The sequence below is a fragment of the Mustela erminea genome, chromosome 3, assembly GCF_009829155.1.
Source record: "Mustela erminea isolate mMusErm1 chromosome 3, mMusErm1.Pri, whole genome shotgun sequence".
NCBI classification, from domain to species: domain Eukaryota; kingdom Metazoa; phylum Chordata; class Mammalia; order Carnivora; family Mustelidae; genus Mustela; species Mustela erminea.
The window spans coordinates 12,094,774-12,102,003 of record NC_045616.1 but is presented as its reverse complement, the minus strand read 5'-3'; the positions used below and the strand labels follow the sequence as shown (position 1 = coordinate 12,102,003).

General features: G+C 39.3%; 1 pseudogene; it reads left to right on the top strand.

Annotated features, from left to right (window-relative positions):
• The first annotated feature begins 3,869 nt into the window (after window positions 1–3,869).
• Window positions 3,870–4,395, top strand: LOC116587156 (annotated as a pseudogene).
• The last annotated feature ends 2,835 nt before the right edge of the window (window positions 4,396–7,230 follow it).

The window sequence follows — 7,230 nt, the reverse complement described above, 5'->3', positions numbered from 1 at the left end:
AGACAGGAAACAACATGTGTTGGAGGGGATGTGGAGAAAGGGGAACCCTCTTCTACTGTTGGTGGGAATGCAAGTTGGTGCAGCCTCTTTGGAGAACAGTGTGGAGATTCCTCAAGAAATTAAACATAGAGCTTCCCTATGACCCTGCCCTTGCACTCCTGGGTATTTACCCCAAAGGTACAGATGTAGTGAAAAGAAGGGCCATCTGTACCCCAATGTTTATAGCAGCAATGGCCACGGTCGCCAAACGGTGGAAAGAACCAAGATGCCCTTCAACGGCTGAATGGATAAGGAAGATGTGGTCCATATACACTATGGAGTATTATGCCTCCATCAGAAAGGATGAAGAGCCAACTTTTGTAGCAACATGGACGGGACTGGAAGAGATTATGCTGAGTGAAATAAGTCAAGCAGAGAGAGTCAATTATCATATGGTTTCACTTATTTGTGGAGCATAACAAATAGCATGGAGGACATGGGGAGAAAGAGAGGAGAAGGGAGTTGGGGTAAATTGGAAGGAGAGGTGAACCATGATACACTATGGACTCTGAAAAACAATCTATGTCTTGATTTGAGAAGTGTCTGTTCATATCTTCTGCCCATTTTTTGATATGTTTGCCTGTTTCATGTGTGTTGAGTTTGAGGAGTTCATTATAGATCCTGGATATCAACCTTTTGTCTGTACTGTCATTTGCAAATATCTTCTCCCATTCCGTGGGTTGCTTCTTTGTTTTTTTGAGTGTTTCCTTTGCTAGTCAGAAGCTTTTGATTTTGATGAAGTCCCAAAAGTTTATTTTCACTTTTGTTTCCTTTGCCTTTGGAGACATATCTTGAAAGAAGTTGCTGTGGCTGATATCGAAGAGATTACTGCCTATGTTCTCCTCTAGGATTCAATGGATTCCTGTCTCATATTGAGGTCTTTTATCCATTTTGAGTTTGTAGCAGCAATGGCCACGGTCGCCAAATTATAGAAAGCCCAAGATGCCCTTCAATGGACGAATGGATAAGGAAGATGTGGTCCATATACACTATGGATTATTATGCCTCCATCAGAAAGGATGAAGAGCCAACTTTTGTAGCAACATGGATGGGACTGGAAGAGATTATGCTGAGTGAAATAAGTCAAGCAGAGAGAGTCAATTATCATATGGTTTCACTTATTTGTGGAGCATAACAAATATTATGGAGCACAAGGGGTGTTAGGAGAAGGGAGTTGGGGTAAATTGGAAGGGGAGGTGAATCATGAGAGACTATGGACTCTGAAAAACAATATAAGGGGTTTGAAGTGGCAGGGGTGTGGGAGGTTGGGTACCAGGTGATGGGTATTATAGAGGGCATGGATTGCATGGAGCACTGTGTGTGGTGCAAAAATAATAAATACTGTTATGGTGAAAATAAATGAAAAAAATAACAATAACAAATTAAAAAAATTCAAAAAAAAGAAAAAGAAGAAAATCACAGCTTTAGATTTGTACTGTTATTTCATTCAGACCCACTGCCTCAGCACTTTGTAAAAGACACAGAAGGCAAAAGCAAACCAATTTCACTTCATAAAAATAATACATGAATATAAAATGTAAATCTGCAATTTATCCTCTTAAAACATACATATTTCTTTTATTAAAGAAACAAAGAAATTCAGTAGGTTCAACAAACAAAAAAATGAGATACCTGTTTCAGTTGTAACTTGTTTCTTCCATCCTGCAAACAGAAACTATGTAGATGGAGAGAGTACCCAAATTGCCAAGGGACACAAAATTCAAAAGAGCATGCATGTGTGTGCACGGGCACAAACACACACACACCCACACACACCCACACACACATGAATAGCTACAGTGAAACTCAGGCATGTGTGTAAGTAGGTAAGAGAGGCACCAAAATACTATGGGATGGGTGGGGTCGGTAGGAAAGGAAACAGAAGGGATAGTGGGCATAAATTTGTATTAAAGAATGTCTCCATCTTGTGGTCATTCTTGTGTAACTACTAATTAAATCAAATTTTAATTCCATTTGTTCATTCCTCCATCTTTGTGTGCATTTAACAGCCAATGTAACTGATATTTTCCAGTGTAATGTGGCAGGCACTGTTCTAGGAGCTGGAAATAGAGTAGTGGAAAAATTCCCTGCCTTTATGGAACTTTCATTCTGGCTAAGAGTTTACATGGGTGGTAAACAACTATAATATGTAGTATATAAGTTCAGAAAAATAGGGGTGAGGATATTAAAAGCTATTGGGATGGGAGTGAGTGATTTTAACAGAGTGACTTTTAGTAAGTCTCCAGTGAGGAGGAGACTTTGGAGTAATCTCCTGAGGAAAGGGAAAGAGGGACCTGCTGGATGTGTGGGGAAAGAACCATGCAGGAAGAGGCAACAGTAAGTGCAAAGGCTTTGAGTGGAAGACTGGTGCTCAGAGAGGGTGAAAAGACCATCTGGGGCTGGAGCGTGGTGAGCGGGGGGTGAATGAGGAGGTGAACATCAGAAGAACAAGGAGGTGAGAAAAGAAGTAAGCAGCATGATGAAGAACAGGTCTGGATCATACAAGCTGTGGCACTAAGTGAGGTAATGCAGAATTCTGAACCCAGGAGGGATGACATATAACATGCTAACCCTGGCTACTAAGTTAGAGTAGCTCTAGTAAATTACGACTGGTTAGGGCCACTGCAATTCTACAGGTGAGAAATGAGGCAGGCCTGCATCAGGGCTATGAGGATGGTAAAAATGATAATATTCTAGATATATTCTGGAAGGAGATTCAACAGGGTTTTTTCAGTGTAAGTGCCTGAAATTCAGCTTTTGATTGCTGAGGCATACATTTCAAAGTCATCTATTTTGAATAAACATATTGCCAGCTGTATGATACAGCTACTGGTCAAACAACTAGATAAAGAACCAGGCTGTCCATCCCATCTATGAGTTTCCCTATTAGAAAGTCCTGGGCAACTGAGATAATTCATCACTTGAGGGACCCTGTTATTTCCCTTCCTGTGTCCCAATTCCTGCTCTTATATTTTTACATTTGTGGGTAAAGCATAAATCCAAGAAGCCCTAGGTACTCTACCCTCAACCTCAATAAAAGCAGAACCCCAGGTCTTCACTCTTTCTGACACCTTTCTTGGGGGGTCTTGGGCATTCCATATATCTTCTAGGATCTGTAACAAATTTCTTTTTTCAAAGTCTCCTGATTGTTGTTGTTGAGAGGCTTCTTCCAATAATAAGAAGAACCACAAGAGCCAGACCAGCCACAGTATTGACTCTACTTGGGGAAATGTCTGTGGGGACTTGCCATAAGTACTGGGGACCCAGGTGAGTGCCTTAGGCATTCCAAACCAATAACATCACTATAAATAGGCTGAGGCTGACACAGAACAAAGGCATAAAGGGAAAAGGAAAATACAGGAGGATGACTTCTTTTTTTTCACATTCATTCCATGTATTATGCAAAAATTAAGCTAAGAATTTACAATTCTACTTCAGAAACCTCTAGGTAGCCTTAATTATATATAAAACAACACAACAGTCACTGTAAAGTCCCTCAAAAGTTAAATTTATAGGAGATAGTTAATAGCTCAATTAAAAGTTGGGAGAGGAGAAAAAGATGCCAGCAGAACAGGAGGATCTTAGACTAGTTGCATTCCCCAAAATGCAACTAGGTGACTATCAAATCATCCTAAAACCCCATAAATCTACTTGAAGACTGACAGAACAAACTCCACAATTAAAGGGAGAGGCAAGGCCACACCCGGGGAGGTAGGAGGTGTGGAAATGTGGTTTAGGGGAGAACTGATCATAGGTGCTGCTGAGGGGAGTGAGTCATGATCATGGAGAAAGGTGATAGAGAAAGAGAAAGAGAGAGGTGCATAAAGGGAATGCACAAGGATAATATTTCCCCAAAGTCCAGAATAGGCCCAGAGTCCCTCTAAACCTCCAGCAAGCCTCCACTTGCTCCTCTGAGTGTAGAGAACATCCTAACCCATAAGCAGCACTGTGTGGCTGTGGTCAGCACCAGCTTTGCCTGTTTGGTGGACAAGACCTCACCATACCAGGTCTGTAAGGGTACTGTGGCTGCCGTCATCCCAGAGAAAGAGGCCACAGGCACCAGTGGCCATGTCAAGAAGATCTGGGAGCTGGTGGCACTGGGTACAGGCAGCAGCAGCTGTGTTGTCTGGCTGGAGTTCTCCAGTTGGCAGCTCCACAACTGCCATGGGCTGGTTGTGACCTGCCAGGCCCTGCTCAGATTCTTGTTCCAGCAGCTCCTTTTGGTGACACAGGTGGCCTAAAGGCAAGGAATGGTTAGTACTGGTTCCCCAGCCTAAGGCTGGCCCCCTCTTTGTTCTCAAGCCTCAAATCTTTCTATACCTCTACATCAGCAGCACCTTCAAGAGAAGTTCATGACATCTACTGCCCACTGCCCTCTAAGGACAGCCTCCTGCTCTGCCCACTGTCCTGCCTGTAGGTCAGTAGGCTTGGCTAGGGTAGAGCCTGGATAACACTGCCCTGCTCCCAGAGAGAAGGTAGGCAAACAACCGAGGGGTAGATAGTGTGAAAACAAAAGCAGGCCAACACCAAGACATATTGCAATTAAATTTGCAAAAAATAGTAATACAAACTGTGGGTTTTGGAAGGGAGGGGTTGGGGGGGATGAGTGATGGGTATTATGGAAGGCATGTATTGCATGGAACACTGGCTGTGGTGCATAAATAATGAATCTTGGATCACTGAAAAAATAAAATAAAATTTTTAAAAATCTTAAAAACAGTAAGACAAAAGGAGTCCTTAACTTATTAGGGACGACCCATAAGGCTAGCTGGAGATTTTTCAACAGATAGTTGGTAAGTCAGAAGGGACTGGCATGATATATTCCAAGTGCTGAATGGATAAAATCTGCATCCAGAAATTATCTAGGAACGATATTATTCAGGATGTCTTTTCTCCAGGAAAGACATCATTCAGATTAAAAGGAGAGATAAGGAATATATGGACACACAAAAACTAAAAGAGTTCATGACTACTAAACAGCCCTTTAAGAAGCATTAAAGGGTACTACTCCTTGAGTGGAAAGGAAAGACCAAAAGTGACAAAGAAAGGATAGAGAAATCTCCAGAAACAATGATAAAACAAGTAATAAAATGGCAATAAATGCATATCTATAAAAAATTACTTTGAATGTAAATGGACTAAACACTTAAAATACACAGGGTGTCAGATGGATAAGAAAACAAAACAAAAACCAAAACAAACAAAAAAACAAGACCCAACTATAGAGCACTGATAAGATACCTATTTGAGATATGAAGATACCTGCACATTGAAAGTGAAGAGATGCAGAAATATTTATCACAAAAATGGATGTCAAAAGAAAGCTGGAGTAGCAATACTTATATCAGACAAACTAGACTTTAAAACGGACTAACAAAAGACAAAGAAGGACATGGTATCATAATAAAGGGGACAGTCCAACAAGATCCAACAACTGTAAATATTTATGCACCCAACATGGGAGCAACCAAATATATAAAACACTTAATAACAAATATAAAGGAACCCGTTGATAGTAATACAGTAACAGTAGGGGACTTTAATACCTCACTTACATCAGTGGACAGATCACCTAAACAGAGCATCAACAAGGAAGCAACAGCTTTAAATGACACACTGGCCTTGACAAATATACTCAGAATATTCCATCCTACAACACATTCTTTTCAAGGTTACATGGGATAATATCCAAAACAGATCACATATTAGGTTACAATTCAGGTCTCAACAAACACAAAAAGACTGAAATCATATTTCTGACCACAACATTATGAAGCAAGAGCCAACCACAAGAAAAATCTGGAAAGACCAAAAATGTATGGAGATCAAATAACATGTGACTAAATTGGATCAACTAGGAAATCAAACAACAAATAAAAAAATACATGGAAACATGAACATGAAAACACAAGAGTCCAAAATCTTTGGGGTCAAGCAAAAGCAATTCTCAGAGCAATACAACCTTACTGAAGAAGAAAATCTCAAATAAACTACCTAAACTCGAACCGAAAGGAGCTAAAAAGCCAAATGAAGCCTAAAACCAAGAGGATGAAGGAAATAATAAATATTAAAGCAGAAATAAACGATATAGAAATTATAAAAACAATAGAAGAGATAAGTGAGAACAGGAGTGCACCCAAATAAATAAAATGACATATGAGAGAACAGAAATAAAAACCAACACCTCAGAAATACAATTATGAGAATATTATGAAAAACTATATGCCAACAAATTGTACCACCTCTAAGAAACTGATAAATTCTTAAAAACGATCAAAACTGAAACAGAAAGTAATAGAAAACTTGAACAGATTGATAATCAGCAAATAAATTGAATTAATACTTAAAAAAGGACTCCCAAAAGCAAAAATCCAAGGCGAGATGGCTTCACAGACAAATTCTGCCAAACATTTAGGACAAATTAAAACCTCTTCTTGTCAAACCATTAAAAAAAATAGAAAGAAAGAAAGAAAGAAAGAAAGAAACAAAGAAACAAAGAAAGAAAGAAAAGGAAAACTTTCTAATTAATTCTATGAAGCCAGCATTACCCTGATACTAAAATCAGATAAAGACTCCACACAAAAAAAGAGAACTACAAGCCAATATCCCTGATAAACTTGGATGCAAAAATTCTCAATAAAATTCTAGCAAACCAAATCCAACAATACATTAAAAAAAATTGTTCACTGTGATCAAGTAGGATTTATTCCTGGCCTGCAAGGGCAATTCAATATTCACAAATCAATGATACACCACATTCATTAAAGAAAGGATAAGAACCATATGATCACAATGAAGTATCACTTCACACTATTCAGAAAGGCTAAAATTAACAACACAGGAAACAACAGATATTGGTGAGGATGCAGAGGAAGGGAATTCTCCTGCACCATTGGTGGAATGCAGAACGCTGCAGCCACTCTAGAAAACAGTATGGAGGTTCCTCAAAAGTTAAAAGAGAGCTACCCTATGATCTAGCAATTGCACTACTAAGTATTTACCCAAAGGATACAAAAATATAGATTCAAAGGGGTAATTCACCCTGATGTTCATAGCCATGTTATCTACAATAGCTAAACTACAGAAGGGCTGAAATGTCCTTCAACTGATGAATGGATAAAGAAGATGTGGTGTATATAAATGGTAGAATGAATATTACTTAGCCTCAAAAAGAAGGAAATCTTTCCATTT